The sequence below is a fragment of the Nomascus leucogenys genome, chromosome 7b (genome assembly GCF_006542625.1).
Source record: "Nomascus leucogenys isolate Asia chromosome 7b, Asia_NLE_v1, whole genome shotgun sequence".
NCBI classification, from domain to species: Eukaryota; Metazoa; Chordata; class Mammalia; order Primates; family Hylobatidae; genus Nomascus; species Nomascus leucogenys.
In genome coordinates this window covers 19,292,389-19,316,235 of record NC_044387.1, presented here as the reverse complement: position 1 = coordinate 19,316,235, position 23,847 = coordinate 19,292,389, and the positions used below count along the sequence as shown (strand labels likewise).

The 23,847-nt window shown below is 35.2% G+C and overlaps 1 long non-coding RNA gene across 1 annotated transcript; it reads left to right on the top strand.

Moving 5' to 3' along the window:
* Window positions 1–18,280: 18,280 nt before the first annotated feature.
* Window positions 18,281–22,861, top strand: LOC100579715. The gene is made up of 2 exons (XR_178493.1): window positions 18,281–18,694; window positions 21,697–22,861. It is a non-coding gene; the product is annotated as an uncharacterized LOC100579715 (long non-coding RNA).
* Window positions 22,862–23,847: the final 986 nt, after the last annotated feature.

The following is a 23,847-nucleotide window of genomic DNA, read 5'->3' as shown; positions in this document are numbered from 1 at the left end:
AAACACAATCATAGTTGAAAACATAAACCCTATTCAAGAATTACTTACCAGAATATCAGCAAGGACATAGAAGAATTCGAAAATGCCACCAACCAACAGAATCCAACTGACATTTATAGAACACAACAAAACACCTAACAAAAGCAGAATACACATTCTTTATAAGAGCCATTGCCACAGTCAGCAATGTAGCCCACACCGTGGGTCTCAAAATAAGCTACAAAAATAAAGAAAGAAAAGTATACGGATTATTTTATCTGAATATAATGGAATAAAATGAACAATCAATACAAGTAAAGTCGTGTGAAAATCTTCAAACACCTGGAAATTAAACCATGGGCTTCTAAATAATTTATGTGTCAAAGGGGAAGTCTCAAAGAAAATGAAACATAAACAAATATTGAAATAAATGAAAATGAAAACACACATATCAAAATTTGTGGGCTGCAGCTTATGCAGCACTGAGAAATTTATAGTACTAAATGTTCACATTAGAAAGTAAGAATGACATAAAAATCAAGAATCTAAGCTCTTACTCCTAGAAACTGAAAAAAGAAGGGCAAAGTAAAACCAAACAAATGAGAAGAAAGGAAATAATCAAGATAGTAGAAGCAGTTGATAAAATTGAAAACAGAAAAACAATAGTGAAATTTAATCAACTGAAACGGATCACAGATCTAAATGTAAACTTGGTGAAAGACAAATTTTGGTTCATCCATGTAATGAATTATACACAACTATTAATAAATGGAGCAATAAGAATAAATCTCAGGGACCTCTCATTGGAATGAAAAAGCCAGTATCAATATGTGGCCTATGGTAAGATCTTTTTATACATCATTCCTGAAATCACAAAATTATAATTATGGCAAACAGATCAGGGATTGCTAGGGTTAGGGTTTGATTATAAAGGAGATGTTTGAGAGTGCCTTTGGCATGTTGAAACAGTTCTGCTTCCTAACTGTGTAGTTATACAAATCTAAATATGTGATAAAATTTCATAAAACTCTTCTGAAAATGTGCATATAAAAGTCATTGAAATCTGAATAAAGTCCTAAATTTAGTTAACAGCATTGATCCAATGTCAATTTCCTGGTTTTGATAATTATCCTATGGTAATATAAGATTTTATCATTGGGGAAAGTTGAATGAAAATCACATGGGAGCTCTCTGGAATTTTTTTGTCACTTTTTAATATAAAAAGGTTTCAAAACACACACACACACACACACACACACACCCCACTATATGTCTGGGCACAGAGACTCACACACAAAGAGGACACTCTTTGAAGATGACAGCATAGAATGCGTAAAGTCAAAGAAAGTCAGAGTCCTAGCAAACCACCAAAAATGAGGGGAGAGACATGTAACACATTATCTCTCGCAGCCCTAAGAAGGAATCAACCCAGCTGACACATTGATATTGGACTTCTAGCTTCTAGAACTGCGAGACAATTAATTTGTCTCTTTAACCTCCTCAGTTTGTGCTAGACAGCCCTAGCAAACTAATATAGACTCTTTAACAGGCAGTTAGATTTCCAGAGTATATACTGTTCACCCAGCACAATACCAGAGGTTCATTTTTCCATGATACTTACTCAGAAAATCTGTGTAATGGCCTTTATTAGTTTGCTGGTGCTACCATAACAAAATACCATCAACTGCGTGGCCTAAACTACAGTCATTTATTTACTCAACAGTTCTAAAGTTGGAGTCCAGGGTCAGGGTACCAGTATGGTGGGGTTCTGGCATGGGGTCTCTTCCTGGCTGACAAAAGGCCCTCACACTGAGTCCTCACAGGGCAAACAGAAAGAGAGAGGGCAGGCTTTCTGGCATCTCTTCTTGTAAGTGCATTAATACCCTCCTGAGGGCCCCACATTCACCATGACCTTATCTAAACCTAATTATCTCTTAATGGTTCTCCAAATCCCATCAACACTGCAAGTTAGGGCTATAATATATAAATTTGGTGGGACACACTAAGTTCATAGTAGGTCCAACAGGCACAAATGAGTGTAATGAGAGTTTATGAAATGTTGGGAGACTAAGTGATCATTTATAAACTGAAGGGATTTACTGGGCACCACATTAATCGCCAAAGAGATATTAATAATTAATAATGTATGACAGTTATAAACTTGATTTGATCCTTGCTCCCAGGCTAGGATTAAATGACTTTCATCCTCGACTACCTCTTTAAATGTATTTTCTCTTATATTTGAAGTCCTGAAGCAGTTGCCCTTTTCCAATTGGCAAAGACTTCTTTCTCACTCTCTCTATTCTTTATTCCAGGCAGTTCTTCCCTGAGCTCATCTTTTTTTTATATAAAACTTAGACAAAAGCACCCAACATCATCACTAATGTTCATGATCTACTTGACAAGTTATTGCTGAACAGTTTTACCAAATGTTTTGCTACTGTATAACATACCATTTTTCTAGTCGCCACTACTCAGCCACTAAGATGATATTTAAGGTATTTGTTAGGTCAGGACCATAATTCTATACAATAATGTCCATCTCAGCTAGGATAGGCTAAATTACGTTATGATAATAAACAACTCCCAAAACTCAGTGCTTAGCAATAACAATAAAAATGTTCATTTCTGCTGGGCATGGTGGCTTACCTTTGTAATCCTTGTAATCCCAGCATTTTGGGAAGATGAGGTGGGAGGATTTCTCGAGCCCAGCAGTTCAACGCCAGCCTGGGCAATACAGGAAGACTCCCATCTCTACAAAAGAAAAAGAAATTAGCAGGGTATAGTGGTGATATCTGTGCTCCCAGCTACTTGGGAGGCTAAAGTGGGAGGATCCCTTAATCCCACGAAGTCAACGCTGAGTGAACTCTGATCATGCCACTGCACTCCAGCATGGGCATGAAAGCTAAACCATGCCTAAAAAAAAAATGTTTATTTCTTGTACATGCTAATGTCAAGTAACGGTGAAGTACGCTCTCTGCTTTAGACACTCTAAGGATGATGGAGGCTCTGCCATCCTGCAGCTGCTGAAACATTTGGAATAGTAGGGCAATTCAGTGTAGTTTTTGAAGTGTATAGTTTATTCTATCGCAGACAAATTACATTCTGCGTTTCTCTTCTACTTCGTTTCGCAGAGTAAATATCGTATATAATTACTTCTTGATTGAGAAATAAAATAAAAATCAAAACAAAACAAAAAATTAAATTTCCACAAATAAGAAATCTATACTCTTGAGTTGCTATTATAGTGTTAGCTGAAAATAATTTTCTACATTTTCCCAAATCCAGTTAGATTTCTCTGCTCTATTCAGCCTAAATAATTTTTTGCATTTATTATGAATAAATAATAGGACCATGTATGCAGCATCCATAATGTTTCATGTATTATAGGCACTATAAATACGTGAAGGAAATAGAAACAGAAGTATTCACTTTATAAGAGAATAAATATAACATATATATAATATTCTGAAAATTTAAAACATAACATTATATAGTTCTTTTTTGTTTATTTAGAAAATAGAGTAAGTATAGAAAGTATACATCTAATCCGTGATTTCAGGAAACGTTAACCTTAGTGGGGAAAAAAATCATTACGTGAATAAAGTTTATTCTGACATCATCTTGTGGAAGTTTGTCATACAAATTAGGCCATTCTAGCCATACCCAACTAAAACAGAGTAGAAAAGCCAGGGAGAAAAAAGCACTAAGCGCACATAACATTGCTCCAAAAATGTAATTCTTTGCAAACCTGGCTGCTGAAACTGGCTGCTGTACCCTGAAACCAGTTTTATCTAATGGCTCCTGAAAGAACCTACTGAGACTCTAAAACTGCCCACTTGCCAGTTCCCCCAAAACTTACTAGTGCCAATGAACTTTCTTGCAAAACAATAGGTAATATTTCCATGTTTTACTAAAACTTCCAGCCTTCTCTTTGTTCTTTGGACATACCAAAGACCACCTGGTCTGTGTTTATGCCCCAAATTGCAGTTCTTGCCTCCCAAATAAAAATGTTTTAAATTTAGAGATGGATCCATATTTTATTGATTTTGACAATCTTTTTTCATTTTCCCCAACTGAAAACTTTTCTTGTTTTCTTCAACCTAGATTCTCCAGAACTATAGCCGGTTGTCCCAGGAAGTTATCGTGGTGTCATGTTAGGCATTGCCTCCCTGCAGTGATCCACTGTAAACATCTTTTATTTCCACATGAAAACTTGCCTAGAAAAATGTCAATTCCAAGCTTATCACATAAATCAACAAGAATGCAACTCAATAGAAATATGATTCATGATGAGTTGTTTATGTGTTAAACAATGACCATCTCTATTATCAGAAGAAAATGTCATAAACATAAAATAAATTTTAAAAATAGGCTATTTTAACCTAAAGCAGGCCCTAGGAGTCATGTATAGGATAATTGGGTAGATAATTATGTCCAAGAAAGACAGATGATAAAGAAATTTGCTTTATTAAACATAAGTTTCAAGTAGTGTATAAAGCTACTTTTACATAGATTATCTCAAGTTTGTGTAGACAGTATTGTCATTAAGTGGCAAAGTGGTAAATTGAAGATTAGGATTTGCGCAATGGGATGAAACTGTAGAACAGGTATTCAAATCTGGGCTTCTGTGATTTTTAAACTTTTATTTGTATTCCAGCATGCTATCTTTCAGCCCTTATGAAACCATGTTATACTGGCAGTCAAATGGAGGGCATTTTACAGCAAACAACTCTAGAACATCATATGCACTAATACCCTCCAAAAACTTTAGCCAGTAGAAAAACATGAATTTATGTCAGAAAAGCTGAAAAAATACTGGGTTAGCTTTCTATACATGCAGTGACAAAGTACATATAGAAAGTTAACCCAGTATTTCTTTTCTTAATCCCACATTTCATTGGTTAAAACAACACAAACTTCTTTCTCACAGTTCTGTAAGTCAAAATCCAGTGTACTTGGCTAGTTTCCCTGCTCATATCTCACAAGACCAAAACCAAGGTTTCGGCAGAGCTATGTTCCTCTCTGAATGCCCTAGAGGGGAATCCGTTTTCAGACTGATTCAGGTTGTTGGCGAAATTCAGTACCAGGCAGTAGGGGTCATATTTTCTTGCTGAATTCCACTCTTTGCTCCCAGCAGCCTCTCTTCTGGTGCTTCTTTGTAGGACGCTGCCTTTCAGAACCAGCAGCACCAGGAATACTTCTCACAGTGCTGTGTCTCTTCTGCCACATCTTTCCATAACTTCAGAAGAGACAGGTTCTCCACTTTTAAGTGGTCCCATAATCAGATTGGAGACACCCAGATAATCCAAAATAATCAATCCATCTCAATTTCCACAATCTTAATCACATCTATAAAGTCCCTTTTGACATATATTAACAGGTTGTAGAGATTAATGTGTGAACATTTTTGCAGGAGATATAGTAGTCTACTACAACCAATTCTATTGACAACTTAAAAACCACAAAATGGGAAGCATGAGATTTTTCTCACACTGAAAAAAAAATTACCATCACTAGGAATTACTCCAACTCTCTCTGTGTAATATCATAACCATGATAATATCTTGGCTATCCTTTTGAATTAGTTGTTCTAATTACCACCTGAACTCATTTAAGTGAATCCAAAACTAGTTTGACATTTTCTAAAATGGTCAAAACAGATTTGTCTGTATATTCTTTCAATGAACACTTTTATTTGCCAGTTTAAATCCTGGGTCACAAATGTTGCAGTTGTTATTTTTCTTTTTATCCAAGTGTTTGAGGTTGCTTTTTTTCTATACAACCATTTCAAAGAAAAGAATATGATTAGCACATTATCATTTCTTTCAATGTACATTTTAAATATAATTACTACTTAGTCTGAATGAGAGATGCATATGGTATGTTACCCATCTTTATTCTATAAATAAAAGGGAATAATACAGCGATGATATAATAAATGCCAAAAGACATTGCTTTCAAAAACATCAGCTTACTAATTGACCTTTTTTCTGCATTTACCATACTATTTGTCATTTCAGCAGTTAGCTATCTTTCTGACAAGTAAATTCCTTTCAAATGTGTATGACATTTAACTGGATAGAGTTATTTGTCATTGAATAATTTAATGTCATCTCTTATTGCCGCAATGTAAATGGTTGATCTTTTTATTCGCAATGTGAAATTTAGATAATTCATATTATATTGGTTAATGTCTAAATACTTTAAAAATTTAGATGAATGTGCTTTTGACTTGTCAACATAATCAAATGGGGCATATGGGATTGAGATTAAACAGTTGATTAAGTCCCATGATAGAATACATTTACTTTCTCTTCTCCTTTTGATCTTGCTTATTCACATCTCTTCAATCTTTCTTAGAACTCCCTTTACAACTCCAGATCTACAATAATTTTATGAAATCATCAGTTGAGCCCCTTGGATTAATATCCTTATATTTTTTGTTTATTCTAAAGTTCCAGGGTACATATTAACTGCCTCCTTCAAACTTCTGTATTCAAATTACACCTCCTTTCCCTGAATTGAAAGGGAATTTCGATGTCCTTTATGAAAGCTACAGATAACTCTTTTTTATTCATCTATCTTTTACTCCCTACAATTTTCATAGGTTTTATGTCCTGATTAAATTATTTATATCAGCTTCTATGGACATTAACTTCTTCAATACTCAATGGCTTATATAGTACTTTTCTGAAGTTAACGACTGGTTTTAATCACCCTTTTCTGATTTATATGACATTACAAATAATTTTGGAAATTGTAGATAATTTGTCATAGTACTAAAAGTTTGTATGTAAGGGGTGTGTGTGTGTGTGTGTGTGCACGCCTGTGTGTGTGTGTCACAGAGAGAGAGGGAGAAAGAGAAATTGATAAATAAATCTAATTAATCAATTTGGTCCTATACAGATAATGAAGCTATAAGTTATCTCTCTACTGTGATAGTAATTAATATATTCCCTATGGTCTACTTTGCTTGTATCTAATAACATTCAGGCAAAATTATAATCTCTCATGATACCATTTCATTCCTTCTCCAACTTTATCCTTCTTGGAATAGTGGCTTATAGCAGCCACTCTCACTAACCCAAATTTTTATTGGTTGCTAACATGAAACAGGTCTTCAATTCCCAAACCTCTTCAGCCATTTGTCTTTCCTTAGCCTTCACCCCTCTCCATTATTCTGCATCACAAATAACCATACCCTACTTATAGGAAAAATCTTATCCCCATTTCTCTTCAAAATCTCTATCTATTTGACATTTCATTATTCCATTATTCTCCTTATATTAGTGAATGCATAGCTCATATATATTGAGGAAATATTCATTATAGGGTTTCATTTTCTTCCACAAAGGAATGGAAATGGCTTACAGAAAGACACACATCTCACAAAGCACAAAAATACATAAATGTGAGTAGTAAGTTGGACGAAAGGAAGGATGGGTTGCTAAAGTTAAGTTGCAGGTTTGTTTCTGAATTCATAGAAGCCAATATAAAAATGAATATTAGTTAGTGGCTGTATAGCATAGTGGCTAAGTTTAGACTCCAGAGTTAGTGAGCTGAAATGATGGCTTCAACACTTAACAGCTGTGTGGTTTTAGATAAGTTACTTAGCACTCTGAATCTCATTCTTCTTCTCTTTAACATGAGGATGAAGAGTATATTGTTAACAAACTTGTGAATATTAAATGCGTATGAACTGTTCCTGCCTACTACAATGTAAACTTTATAAGGTATTACCATACTTCTTTATATTATTCTATTATCTGAAAATTAGAAACACACCAGTTCCTTAGATAAAATAAAGCTTTTCTCAATAGTAAATAAAAAAAAAATTCCTCCGTGGTTGCTTTGTTTATGGAAGTTCCACTTATGAGAAATTCAGTCTTATATTTTCCATTGTCTTTTGGAATATCTACCTGAAATTTCCAAAGAGTACCTTATACCTGATTGTTTTTCTCAAACCAAGGTTGGCCCTTGAGTTGTTTTTTCCTTAGGGAATTTCTTAAAGGAATCTTGGAGATTATTCCAACAATTAAAGAAAAGGAAAACATATCATCAGTCTCATTTTTTTTAAAGAAAAAAGCTATCCATCCTAACTATAGACTAGAAATTGGATATACTTTATTTAGAAAACACAAAACATTAAATACAAGGCTGTACTATTCAGTGAGACCTGTCAGTGTATACTTTTACTCCTTTTGGGAAGATACTTAACGACAGTTGCACCGAACTTCTTGGATTTTGTCTTCAGTGCAGATGAACCAAAGTGAGATATCTACATATCCACCTTAGATATCCTAGTTTTATGGGACATGGCTGAGGGAGAATGTGGCATATTCTGATGCACACTGCAGGTGTGTGGCTAAGCAAAACATAAGCCTGTTGAATGTAGCTTACTTATCTGTCCAGATAAAAAACTAAGTCCTCAATTGGTCATTTTGGCTTTTCCTCCTCAGGTCATTTTAGGAATTAGGAAGAATGCCTAATGAAGAAGGAAGTTAACATATCACTATTTGGACCATGGAAATATGTTAACTTCTTCCTTCACCTGGCATTCTTTATGAGAAACATAATGTACCAACTATCATTATATACTTTTTTAGATCAGAAGTGGGAACATTGGTGATATGTACTTGCCACTCTTGTTTGTTCAAAATTTCCAGTACACAAAATTAATATTTAATTAGAGATAAAACCATTTATTTTCTTTTTGTTGTGATAAAAGACAATAAAGACTAGAAAAGCCAAGACTAGAAGACAAGAGACTACAGATAAAATGATGGGGAAGATTTGTCATTTTGGAGTTTAAGATGAATCATTTCACAATGATTTTATAAATAATTTTTTTTATGTTATGTGTTCAGTGTAACATAGCAGCATTTACTTATGTCATAAAACTGACTTAAAACTCTGTTTCATTTGGGAGGATATTAGCAATACACCTCTTAAAAAGCATTTTTTCTGTTTCTGATGCTCTCCTTGAGCTTTGCTTCTTGGCATTAGCTGTACTCTGGCAAAGAAGAAAATTATCTTTTTAAAAATTTATTTGTAATATTATTTTGATTGACAAATCATAATTATATACATTTATGGGGTACAATATGCTATTTTGATATATGTATGCAATGTAGAATAATTAAATCAAGTGAACCTATCCATCACCTTACTTATCTATCATTTTTTACAGTGAGACATTCGAAATTTACTCTCTTAGTTATAATACATTATTATTAATTATAGTACCTTATTGTGAATTAGTCTCAAAACGTATTAATATTTCTCCTCCCAGTCTGAACTTTGTACCCTTTAATCAACAACTCGCGATTCCCTTCCTCCCCTCCCAGCCCCTCAGCCTTTGGTAACCATCATTCTACTCTCTACTTCTGAGATCAACCTTTTTAGATATAAGTGAGTTAATGCATTTGTCTTTCTGTGTCTGGATTAATTCACTTAGTATAATGTCTCCCATATTCATCCACGTTGTGAAAATGATGGGATTTCCCACTTTTTAAGGCTGAATGTGTATAACACATTTTCTTTTTCTGTTTATCCACTGATAAACCTTTACATGGATTCCACATCTTGGCTATTGTGACTAATGCTGCAATAAATACAGAAGTCCAGATATTCCTTCAAAATAATGATTTCAGTTCCATTGTATGTATACCTAGAAATGGGATTATTTGATCACATGATAGTTCTATTTTTAGCTTTTTGAGGAAACTATACTGTTTTCCATAATTGCTATATTATTTTCCTACCACCAATGTGTAAAAGTTCTTTTATCTGAACCCTGTCCAAAACTTGTTATTTTTTTTTTCTTTTTGATAAAAGCCATTCTAGCTGGCAGATACGAGGTGATATCTCATTGTGGGTTTTTTTTTTGTTTGTTTTTGCATTTCCTTGATGATTAGTGATACTGAGCATTGTTTAATCAACCTATTTGCTATTTTTACTCTTCTTTTGAGAAACATGTGTTCAGGTCCTTTGCCCATTTTTTCATTGGGTTTATTTTCTTGCTATTGGGTTAAGTTCCCTATATATTTTGGATATTAACATCTTATCAGATGTATGGTTTACAAATATTTGCTCTCATTCTGTGGGTTGTCTTTTCACTTTCTTAATTATTTTCTTTACTATGAAAAAGTTTTTCAGTTTAGTGCAATGTCATTTGTTTATTTTTGCTGTAGTTGCCTGTGCTTTTGGGGTCATATCCAAAAAGCGATTTTCCAAATCAGTGTCATGGAGATTTTCCCCTATAATTTTTTCTAGTATTTTTACTGTTTCAAGTATCATATTTTAATGTTTAATATACTTAGGGTTTTTTTGCTGATTTTTTTATTTTTTAAATGTTTTTAATTTTTTTATTTCAATAGGTTTTTGGAGAACTGGTGGCATTTGGTTACATGAGTAAGTTCTTTAGTGGTGATTTGTGAGATTTGGTGCACCTGTCACCCGAGCAGTATACACTGAACCTGTGTTTAATCTACTTTAAATTGACTTTTGTGTATGGTGTAAAATATAGGCCTACTTTAATTATTCTGCATATGAATCTACAGTATTACCAACACCATTTAGTGAAAAGCTGTCCTTTCTTTATTGTGTATTCTTGATCTCTTCTTCAAAAATCCATTGAGTACAAATGTATGGATTTATTTTTGGGTTTTCTAGCCTGTTCCATTAGTCAATATGTCTATTCTTTATCCAGTACCATGTTATTTTGATTACAATCATTTCACAATATGCTTTGAAAACCTGGAGTGCAATGCCTTCAGGTTTGTTTTTTCTTTTTTTCTTTTTCATTTTTTATTATTTTAGAGACAGGATCTGTCTCTATTGCACAGGGTGGAGTGCAGTGGCACCACACTCACTCACTGCAGCCTCAAACTCCTGGGTCCAAATGATCCTTCTACCCCAGCCTCCCAAATAGCTGGGACTACAGGTGTACACCACCACACCTGACTAGTTTTATTTTGTATTTTTTAGAGATGCAGCCTTACTATGTTTGTCCAGGCTGGTCTCAAACTCTTGGCCTCAAGCAATTCTCGGATCTTGTTCTTTCAAAGCACAAACATTACAGATGTGAACCACCACTCCTGGCCCAGCTTTGTTTTACTTGCTCAAGATTGATTTTGCTACTTGGAATCTTTGTGATTCCATACAAATTTAAGTATTCGTTTTCTATTTCTGTGATAAATGACATTGAAATTTTGATTGGGATTGATTGCACTGAATCTGTAGATTGCTTTAGGTAGGACAGACATTTTCACAATGTTAATTATTTCAATCCATGAACACAGGGTATCTTTCCATTTGTTTGTGTTTTCCATTTAGTTTATCAGTATTTTAATGTCTTCAATATACAGGTCTTCTACCTTTTGGCTTAAATTTGTGCCTAAGTATTTAAATTTTTTGGTTATTATCATAAATGGGATTGTTTTCTTAATTTCCTGTTTAGACAGTTTGCTATTAGTACAATTCAACTGACCTTTAAGCTACTCAGGGATTAGGAGTGCCAACCCTCCATGTAGTCAACAATCCAAGTAGGTAATCCATACTTTCATTGAAAAAAATTCACATGTAAGTGCCCCCTCACAATTCAAACCCATGTTATTCACGGGTCACCTTAAAAAAGTAAAAAGTAATAAATAGCATCCAAGAAATAGGGGATCCAAAACAAAACAAAAGGCAAAGGAAATTTGTACAATGGTGCTGAATGCTCCAGGAGGACAGACAACCAGTTCTGTGTTGGAGAAAAGGCTCCACAAAAAGGTCTCTAGGAATAAAACAGAAATGATAAGCTAAAAAAAAGTTTAAAAAACACTATTGATTTTTATATGTTGATTTTGTTTCATGCAACTTTATAGGATTCACTTACCAACTCCTACTATTTTTTGGTGGAGTCTTTAGGGTTTTTTTATAGACAAGATTATGTTGTTCACAAACAGAGACTTTTTCACTTCTTCCTTCTTCTTATTAGGATGCTTTTTGTTTCTTACTGTTGCCAAATTCTCTGGCTAGTAATTCAAGTGGTATGTTGAAAAGAAATGGTAAAAGTAGGGGGCGTTAAATTTTGTCAAATACTTTTTCCGCATGTATTGAAATGATCAAATAATTTTGTGCTTCATTTTGTTAATGTGATGTATTCACACTCATTAATTTGTGTATGTTAAAATATTCTTGCATTTCAGGGATAAACCCCACTTGATCATGGTGAATGAATCTCTTAATGTAGTCTTGAATTCTGTTTGCTATTATTTTATTGAGTATTTTCGCATGTATGGTTATTAGAGATAATGGCAATTTTCTCGCAGTGGCTCCCTGGATTTTTTTTTTTTTTTAATCAGGATACTGCTAGCCTTATAAGATAAACTTGGAAATATGAGAGGAAGTTATTTTTTATTCTCTTCTTCCTCTTCAAAATAGTAACACTGAAACAGTTAAAAACATGAAACAACACCATAAATGGCACATTTCTACCTTGTGGAAATACTTTTAGTACATATTAAATAAAAACTTTCAAAGATAACCAAAAGCAGAGAGATGGTTGTAAAACATTCCATGTACTCATCACCCAGTCTCAACAATTACTGACATTTTGCCAGACTTGTGTCATTGTTTAATAACCATTCCAGGTTTCCTTTGTGTGTGTACACTGTTTTAAAGCAAATAATAAAAATTATGCTATATTACCCACAAATATTACTGAGCATTTAAACCCCATAAGAACGTTTAACATAACCACCACAATATTATTGCACTTCATACAGCTAACTAAATATCTCATCAATATTGAAATTTCACCAGTTGTGACAAAAATATACTTTGTTTTTTTTTTCAAAATAACATCCAGCAAATATCCACACATTGCATGTGTAATTAGGTTTAAGTCTTTTTTATTCTATAACAACCTTCCTTCCTTCTCTTTGCTTTTATTCCCTTCCATGCCATTGTTTTTTTGTTTGGTTTGGTTTTTCAAAATTTATGTTATCTGTTCCATAAAATGTTCCATATTCTGATATTTGAATGACTGATTCCTCGTGGGTTTGTGTACTTGTACCCCTATGTTTCTTGTAAAGTGGTATTAGTTCAGATTTATGTTCAATCTGTGTAAGCAAGGACATTTTACGGATACTTTTTATTTTATTACATTATGGAGCATTTAATGTCTACTTATCCCACTTTTAGAGATGCTAATTATAACCAGTGAGTTCAGGGGCTGTCAGACTGATCTATCCTTTACAAGTCTTCCCCACATTCTTTCAATTAATGGTTTTAGTATCCATTGATGATAATTTATTATGTAACTAAGAATTGCAAAATAGAATATCATTCCTGTCATTCTTTTACATTTATTAGCCATATTATTTTTAATAAGGAAGCATTATTCTACATCAAGTATTCTGTGAGACTAAAATATAACATGTACAATGAGTTAGTTTGCTGTGGTTGCCATAACAAATTACCACACACTTAGTGACTTTAACAACATTTTTTTTTTTTTTAAGTTCTGGAGGCTCAAGTCCAAGACAAGATGTCAGAAGGACTGGGTTATTCAAAGGCCTCTTGCCTTGGCTGTAGATGGACATCTTCTCACTGTGTCTTTACATGGCTGTTCCTCTGATGTCTCTCTTTTCTTATCAGGACATCAGTTATGCTGGATAAGATCCCATCTTTATGACCTCTTTTTTCTTAATTATCTCTTTAAAGGCCCTATATCAATATAACAGTTACATTCTGAGTTACTGAGGGTTAAAAATTCAACATAAACCTTAGAGAAATACAAAGCAATCCAAAATTTATGGAAAAGGCAGAATAAATATTTTCTTTTATCCTTTTAATCACTTTCAAAATAATAACATTACCTAGAAACACTCATTAATAACCAGTAGTTCATCATTTTTGTGTCAGTAAATGATTTTTTTATGTATATATGGTGGGTTAAAATTTATTATAGTAATTATTAATCTTTATATTGTCATAGTTATTTCATTTTAGGCTAGCAGGCATAAAGTAAAATGTAGCATTTCTTTTCTTTGTAACTTGACTTTTCTTTGCACATTTTTGCATACGGTATTTATGTTTTACTTCTTAACTTATAGACTACCAATAAGAAATATTACAGTTTTATCTATAGATAATATAAAAATGTATATTCTGGTTTGCCAAATATTTTTATTTTCATTTTCTATGCAAATGTCTCTTTATATTCTATATTGTCAAATGTATCCATCTGTATTAGTCCATTTTCACACTGCTATGAAGACATACTTGAGACTAGGTAATTTATAAAGAAAAGAGGTTTAATTAACTCACACTTCCACTCACAGGGGAGGCCAAAGGAAACTTAAAATCATGAGGAGAGGGGAAGAAGTCATGTCCTACATGGTGGCAGGCAAGAGAGAGCAAGAGCAAGTAAAACTGCCTTATACAACCATCAGATCCCATGAGAACGCACTCACTATCATAAGTACAACATGGGGGAAACCACCCCCATGATCCAATCACCTCCCACCTGGTTCCTCCCTTGACATGTGGGGATTATGGGGATTACAATTTGAGATGAGAATTGGGTGGGGTCATAGCCAAACCATATCATTCTACCCCCGGCCCCTCCCAAATCTCACATCCTCACATTTGAAAACACAATCATACCTTCCCAACAGTCCCCCAAAGTCTTAACTCATTTCAGCATTAATCCAAAAGTCCACAGTCCAAAGTCTCATCTGAGACAAGGCAAGTGCCTTCTGCCTATGAGCTGATAAAATAAAAAACAAATTAGTTCCTTCCAAGATACAATGGGGGTACAGCATTGGGTTAATACACCCATTGCAAATAGGAAAATTTGGCCAAAACCAAGGGGCTACAGGCCCCATGCAAGTTCAAAATCCACGGGGGCAGTTATTAAATCTTAAAGCTCCAAAATGATCTCCTTTGACTCCATGTCTCACATCCAGGGCACGCTGATGCAGGGGTGGGCTCCCATGGCCTTGGGCAGCTCCTTCATATGCTGGTTTTATGTGTCTATGGCTTTTCCAGGTGCATGGTGCAAGCTGTTGGTGGATCTACCATTTGGGGGTCTGGAGGATGGTGGCCCTCTTCTCACAGCTCCACTAGGCGGTACCCCAGTGGGGACTCTGTGTGGGGGCTCCAACCCCACATTTCCCTTCCACACTGCCCTAGCAGAGGTTCACAATGAGGATGCTGCATCTGCAGCAGATTTCTGCCTGGACATCCAGGCATTTCCATGCATCCTCTGAAATCTAGGCAGAGGTTCCCAAACTTCAATTATTGACTTCTGTGCACCCATAGGGCCAACATCACATAGAAGCCACCAAGGCTTGGGGCTAGCACCTTCTGAAGCAATGGCCTGAACTGTACCTTGGCCCCTTTTAGCTATAGCTGGAGCTGAAGTAGCTGGGACACAGGGCACCAGGTCTCAAGGCTGCATAGAGCAGGAGGGTCATAGCTTGTCCATGAGACCATTTTTTCCTTATAGGCCTCTAGGCCTGTGATGGGAGGGGCTGCCACCAAATTTCTGACATGCCCTGGAGACATTTTCCCCATTGTTATGGTGATTAACATTCAGCTCCCTGTTCCTTATGCAAATTTTTGCAGCCTGCTTGAATTTTTCCTCAGAAAATGGGTTTTTCTTTTCTATCGCATTGTCAGTCTGCAAATTTTCCAAACTTGTATGCTCTACTTCCCTTTTAAATATAAATTCAAATTTCAGATCATCGCTCTCAAGTTCAAAGGTCCACAGATCTCTAGGGCAGGGGTAAAATAATGCCAGTCTCTTTGCTAAAACATAGCAAGAGTCATCTTTGCTGCAGTTCCCAACAAGTTCCTCATCGCCATCTGAGACTACCTCAGCCTGGACTTCATTGTCCTCATCATTGTCAGCATTTTAGTTGAAACCATTCACCAAGTCTCTAGGAAGTTCCACACTTTCCCACATCTCCCTGTCTGCCTCTGAGCCCTCCAAACTGTTCCAACCTCTGCTTGTTACCCAGTTCCAATGTTGCTTTCACATTTTCAAGTATCTTTATAGCAATACCCCACTCTCCATGGTACCAATTTACTACATTAGTTCATTTTCACATTGCTATAAATCTGAGACTGGGTAATTTATAAAGAAATGAGGCTTAATTGACTCACAGTTTCACATGGCTGGGGAAGCCAAAGGAAACTTACAATCATGGCAAAAGGGGAAGAAGTCATGTCTTACATGCTGGCATGCAAGAGAGAGCAAGAGCCTTATAAAACCATTAGATCTCGTGAGAACTCACTCCCTATCATGAGAACAGCTTGGGGAAACCACCCCCACGATCCAATCACCTCCCACCTATACCCTCCCTCAACACATGGGGGTTAAAACTGGAGATGAGATTTGAATGGGGACACAGAGCCAAACCATATCACCATGTTTAATTGCTTCAAATAAATTAAAAGTTATGGTTAGGAAATACTCTCTACCCCTAGGTTGTGAAAAATTTCAATTTAATTATTATTTTAATACTTATATATTTAATTTCAAAACTCTGACCCACTTGGAATTTATCTTGACAGATTTGGTAAGGATTATACACAATTTTCTCTTTTCTATATGATGAGTTATTGCTTCAAACATTATTAATTAGTAAAGACTCAAGCATATCATTTAATAACAGCACCAATTAAATACTAACACTTGGAGGTCTGGAGGTGGCTGAGACCTATTCTATCTGATGTGATATATTTTGCTGTGAATCTGAAAACTATATATGTATATATCATTTATCTTATATTTAGGATATAGATGCCTGGAAACCGAGAGATGGATTTAAAAGTACTTCCTCTCAACTATACTTCAAATGGCCCTTCAGATTCATTTTTCTCCTGTTTAATAATGTCAGCTCTGTTAGTTTAGAGATCTACTTCCCAACAGAATAATGGTTCCACCCAGGTACACAGTGGTTACATTTAGTTGTAAGTTAGGATTTTCATCCTAGTTTTTTGTACTTTCTGAGTCTCTGAGCCAATAGAGAAGTTACTGTTCTGGCTTGAGTGATCAGCTTTTATTATCAAGAAGAATGTGAGGTGGGGAGGGGGCAGGAGCAGTAGCTCAAGCCTAAAATCCCAGCAAAAGATCACTGGAGGCCAGGAGTTCAAGACCAGCCAGGAGTTCGAGACTATCCTGGATGACATAGTGAGACCTCATTTCTCCAAAAAAAAAAAAAAAAAAAAAATTAATTAGGCATGATGATGCACACTTGGAAGGCTGAGGTGGAAGAATCACTTGAGTCCTAGATGTCGAGGCTGTAGTGAACTATGATTGCTCCCCTACACTCCAGCTTGGGTGACAGAGCAAGGCAGAAAGAAAAGAAAAGAAAAGGAAAAGAAAAGAGAAAAGAGGAGAAGAGAAGAGAAAAAAGAAAAGAAAGAAAATAAAAGGAAAAAAGAAAAGAAAAGAAAAAGAATGAGGGGGTTCCTGTTACATATAATGGGTAAAGGAGGAGAGTGGATGGAGTCCAGAAAATTGTTTAGATTACCATTTGGTACTTTGTGTCCAGTGATAAAAGTTAGTGGAAGACTATGTCAACTCAATACAAACAGGAGTACTAAAGCTCATCATGTGTCAAAATAAGGGTTTCGAGTCACCCTGGCAAGCACAGATCCTTCAGTAGGTGTTTTGACTGAGAACAATGGAAAATATAACAGCTAGTGGTTGTGGGAAGTCATAAATAACAACAATGATAAGATTAGAAGAACTACTGAAATGTCCAAATCTGAGGCACTATTCAAGAGTCATTCATATTGGATTCTATGTAAAGGCACACACTCACAGCACAAAACTAGTGCTAGAACAAATATGAAATGTAACCACAAAAGTTGTTCAGTGCAGTCTCCTGAGCCATGATTTCATAACTAACAAGGACTTGAAAATGATACAAATGTTCTTTGTTCTATAGTCTGTATATGCCATGATGGTGGTCATGAAAATCAAATTTATCAGCTCCCAACTTATCAGCTAAATTGACAGGATGTCAATTTAGATTTGTCCCTGAGCCACAGGAATAGTGATCATCACCAAAAGACGAAAGAACTCTTTCGTAGGGGAGAAAGAGAACCCATCCCTGTTTATGGGTAAGAGGGTTGCATTATATCAGGAACATATTACTGTTGCAATTCCTGCTGCTTTATTAGGTTTGTTTGTGGAGTTTCCTAGCGGGAGAATTAGGAAAGATATCATCAAAAGGTTCCTTCTGAAAACATTCCAGTTCCCTTTAAGTATGCCTTCAGTGTTGTGGATTCTAGAATGCTAATCTTTGTCTCTCCATGATTCCCACATAGCCTGGGTCCTGGATAGGATTTAGATTCCACAGATACTCTCATAGTGCCATTTGGCTGTAGAAAAGAATTAAGTGTGAAGAAAAGCAGGATATGAAACATTTATTTGCTGGCATGCATAGAAATATAACTGGTGTCATTCTGCTGTCAGCATGTCAGAAGATTTTAGACTTTTCTGCAGTGGTTATGAAAGCTTTAACCATGTTACAGGGGCAGACTGATACTGGAGTTTGAAAGCTACTCTTGGAGACATGGGCTGCCTACTATTTTGGCCTTCCAACAATTTTATAAGAAACTCCATGGATGACAATAAATACCTTCAAGCTAAAAACCGCAATTATGATTTCTGCTGTGCGCAATGAAACTCTGAGTGAAACAGGTAACATATTCTGCTTATCAAATTTACACCACCTTTGCTAAAACAAATTTTTTGCAAAGATATGATACCAAGTTCTGTAATTAAACAAGGACAGAGAAAAACTATCAAATTATAATTTTAAAAAAGAATTAAATAACTATTCTTAACATCTCTAGTAGAGAACTACAATATGTAATTGATTTCAGAAAATATAGTTTAAGTGAAAGCAAACCATTTTTTATGATTCTCTACTTCATAAACAGTGCAAAGTATCAGGATCCTACCATGTTGGTTATATTTCTGTTTTTCCTGTTTTAAATTCAAGAATTATAGAAGAGAACAAAATCTTAAAGGTCATTCAAATAAAATAGTCCAGAGAATATTTCTAGATCTATACTTTATCATTATAAACTTTTAGAGTAAAAAAAGTTTAAAAAGAGACAATTATTTTATTAATATGATGAAAAAGTGAGACTTTACAAAACTTTAGTACAGTTCTTACTTTGTGAATGTACTGAATTCATATATATGTATATATATACATGCTATTTTGTTTACCTTTAATGTGAGTTGATTAATAATAAAGACTTTTCTCTTTAAGTGTTGTGAAGAATAATTAACAAAAAGGACGATTCTGAAGATTAATGATGTGACCTAGGTACCCAGCTAAACAAGTTATGTAAACATTGCATAGAAGGGAGGCATATAAATCTATCATACATATTTTATACTGGACAACACAACCATCTGGGAGGATACAAAGATTTATTGCCCAAGTGCTGTTGTTGTATGTAGTTCTCTGTCTTTTTCACATCTCAGTAGTTTTGTCTGGAATGTTGTCTTAGCCATAGTTTCTCATACTTTATCATTAACAAATGTCTAAGCTATGACTTAAGCCATCTAAATTAGCCATTTATTACATTATTCACTCATATTGTCGACAATTTTTTATTACTTTGAAATCTATGGTAATAAAAATCTATACAATGACTTTAAGCCCTAAGTATTTCACTTACAGTCTTTCAATAGTCTACTCAATTAGCTTGTTTAAATATTATTCTTAGTGTTTTAGTGGTGTCAGAACTGACAAATAAATTGTAAAAATTGATGCTCCTGATAAAATGGTACTTTACCATGCCTTATGATTTCACTTTCTATAAATGCTTCAAGAAAAATGTGCTAAGTATCATTGCAAAAAACTCTTTTGTCACCTTTTTTTGATGCATGATTAGAGAGGGAAAGATAAGTATAAGGTTTTCTAGATCTGAATCACTGACGGTAAATTGGAAAACACCACTTCATATGTCACGTGAGGAATGACTCAACCAGAGCTCAGTAATTTATTGGGTTACTCTATCCCAAATAGGACTAGACTTTGTGGAACAAATATGAAAAAAAGATAATTCCTAATTTCAGAGATTTATGATCTGAAACTCATATATCCAAGTCTTACAAAAGAATAAGTAGTCCAGTATTATAAGAGATGCAGAGAATTACACACTTGAGTATGATTTTATTTTTCTGTGATGTAGAGGAAATCACAGACTTCAGATAAACTTTAAATGATCTTGAATAATGAATAGATTTTTGGAACAAAGAAGACACTTCAGGTAGAAGAATCATGAGCATGAACAAAAGAAATTATCTAGAAAAAAATTTGGTCATAAGTGTTAATATAGTAGTACCCTGAATAATGAATGTGGCTATTCATTCATTATAAAATCAAATGTGTGGTTTATGTTTTTTCTGAATTAAACACAAAAATTCAAAAGTTACAAAAAGCTTGCCATGAAATGCAAACTTCTTTCTCTTGTACTCCCAGTCAGAGAACAAATCACAAGGCTTTTATATTGCTTTTCACATTGTTCTATGTATACACAAGTATATACAGTATATACATTCTTCTTCTTTTTTTTTTTTTGAGACAGAGTCTCACTCTGTAGCCCAGGCTGGAGTGCAGTGGTGCAATCCCAGCTCACTGCAAGCTCTGCCTCCTGGGTTCATGCCATTCTCCTGCCTCAGCCTCCCGAGTAGCTGGGACTACAGGCGCCCGCCACCATCCTTGCTAGTTTTTGTTTTTGTATTTTTTTAGTAGAGACGAGGTTTCACCTTGTTAGCCAGGATGGTCTCGAACTCCTGACCTCATGATCCATCCATCTCGGCCTCCCAAAGTGCTGGGATTACAGGCATGAGCCATCACGCCCGGCCTCTTTTAATTTTTACACAAATAGTAGCAAAAGACATATTATTCTCTATTTTTATTTTAACACAATACCTCTCTGAGATTGTCCTCATTATTTGTATTCTTCTTAAATCTGTGAAAATGAAAGTTGAATTGACCAGTTTCAGCAAAATTATAGATTACAGTCTGATTACAAGAATCAGTAGAATGCATTGTTGGCCAGAAACTAGAAGCATGATGTATAGACTACTGTCAAATACTGGCAGTGAAAGGAAAAGGCAAAATGAAATATTTGCATAACGAGCTATTTTAGAAGATAGCAAACTATAGTGGAACAAAATAAATTTTTGGGAAAGTTCTCTTTCCCAACTTTGGGAAAATTCTCTTCAGTTACTATATTTGTATAATGAAGGAAAATAACTAATTCACAGGATCCTTGTAACGTTTAAATGAACCTTTAGTTCCTGGCCCATAATACTTATTTTTATGGCATTTTATGATTATTTAGTAATTATTCACAATTTAATAACAAAAGCCTACAGTCATCAATGTTACTAATGTCTCTTAATTATATATGCACTATAACTGTATTTAGATTTTATTATTGTTTTGCATACTTACTAATTTAATGTTTGAGTTCTATGAAGTAGAATTACAGTGATCAGTAGTTTCTTTAGGATAATTCTAGCTGCTGAAACAAGGAAACCCCAAAATAACGTGGCATCACATAATAGTTTGTCACTTATTACACTGCCTAATGCAGGTGTTCTCAGTTATTGGGTAGATCTCTCCCATGCAGTGACTCTGAAACTTAGTTTTCTAACATCTTTTGACTCCCCAGTCCTCCAGGACTTTGAAGTCCTCTGCATCTGGGCAGTGAAACAGAAGTGTGGAGAAGATTCATCATCTGCGTCTTAAATGCCCTAGTCAGAAAGGGATACTCATCATTTCTCTTCATATTTTATAGGGCTACAAATAGATGTGAGAAGAGCAAGAAAGCATAGCCCTGGCAAGGTAGTTGCCTTCTGATGACAACTCTGCACTCTGGAGGTAGACAAATTTTGGTCAATAGCTGGCAGTTTTAGCCATATTAGTCCAGTACTCACCTTCACAAATGAGGAAACTTAAGACTCGGCAATTGTTGATCTAACAGATACTGTTTTTTATTATGTTTTCTTGATCTAATGGTATTTTGAAACACAATGGGTAAGACTAAAACGTGGACCATTCGAAAGGAGGAAATGTTAGATTATTATTATACTAGGCAAATAATGTTGCCAATATATTTGCACAATTATAGGACATAGACTTTCATTTTCCTGTTTAAAATAAGTATGTAGTATTAAAGAATTAACATAAAATATGGCATTATTAAGAAGATCTATGATTTTGGTGCCTGGTCCTTATTTAGGAGTTTAGCACCCTGGTTACATACATCATGATAATCAAAAAGCATTATTCTGTTTTATGCTGCCTGCAGAAAAAAAAAAAAAGAAGAAGAAAAAGAGGAACTGTCTGTGCAGTATGAGCCACAGTATAAATGTGCAGAATATGATCTAAGTGGAGGATGATAAAAATTTTGAAAGCAGTATTTGCAAAACTTGTTCCAAACTTCCTCATTAATCAGCACAAATATTTTTCTAAGTATACACTGGAAGGCCTTTGCACCTAAACTCAATTATTGAAGTAGTGGGAAAATTATGCTCTACTTTGTATAAAATACTTCTAAGCTATTCAAAGAAAACACTACAAAGATATTTAAAGAAGATACTATAATATAGAAAAACACTCCATGCAGATGTATCAATTATTAGTATCTCATCACTATATGGTGTTCTTAACTAAGTTGAAATTGTTTTCAAATACTGGTTGAATAAGTGAAGAAGGAAAATTGTATTGTGTTAACAGAAATATGTGTTCATTCACCCACCCACTGAACACCTATTACGTGCCAGACACTGTTCTGGACAATAGGGATCCAGCAGGGAATAACACACGAGTTTCCCGCTTGCTTATTTTTCCCTTACTTTACAAACCTGGAACTCTTTAAACAATAAACTGAAAACACCACACAAAATTAGGCAGCTATCTTTGAAGAGTGAATTTGCTCGGATTGCCTGCTTTGAGCTTCATAGTTTGATGAGGTATGAAGCAAAAATACTGATGTACAACATTAATTAAAATAACCAGCAATTCCACCAGAGGATTCCAAAAGAGATTTAAAGACTCACCCTGCCAGAACAGAGACGGAGCCAGAAAAGGGTGATGAAGCAGATTTACAAGACAGGCTCTCAGAAAATTTGCTTGGACATGCAGAACCATGCTTCCAAGTACTATTGTTACCAACGCGAATCTGCAGCGAAAGTGACCCTTGCCTCCCTGGAGGAAAGAATTTGGCTGAGGGGCAGAAGTATGTTTAAGGCAGAGGGAGAGACTGAGGCAAGTTTTAGAGCAAAAGTGAGAGTTCATTAAAAAGTTTTAGAGCCGGAGTGAAAGGAAGCAAAGCACACTTGGAAGAGGGTCAAGTGGGTTCCTTGAGAGATCCAAGTGCCCTGTCCAACCTTTGGCTTCGGATTTTAATACATTGGCTTGGTTCTGGGATTTGAGTTTCTCCTCCCTTGATTTCTCCCTTGCAGCAGGCTGTCCACATGCACAGTGGCCTGCCAGCACTTGGGAAGGGGTGCATACACCGTGTGTTTACTGAAGCTGTGCGCATGCTCACTTGAGGTGTCTTTTCCCCTCGTTAGACAAAAATTCCCAGAGGAAGGTCATATACCAGTTAAACTTTGCCATTTTGCCTCTTAGTGCATGCTTGAGCCCACTAGTCCAATCCCTAAGAACTTATCAGGAAGCTGCTGCTCCTCCACAGCTCCAGGAGTTTCCTATTTATTGGGAGACTGTCAGTCCGTAGCACCAGCTGTGACCAATTATAATTTCAGAAACACAGTTTAACAACCACCTGACCATCACCTGATGGTCCCCTGAAGTTCTC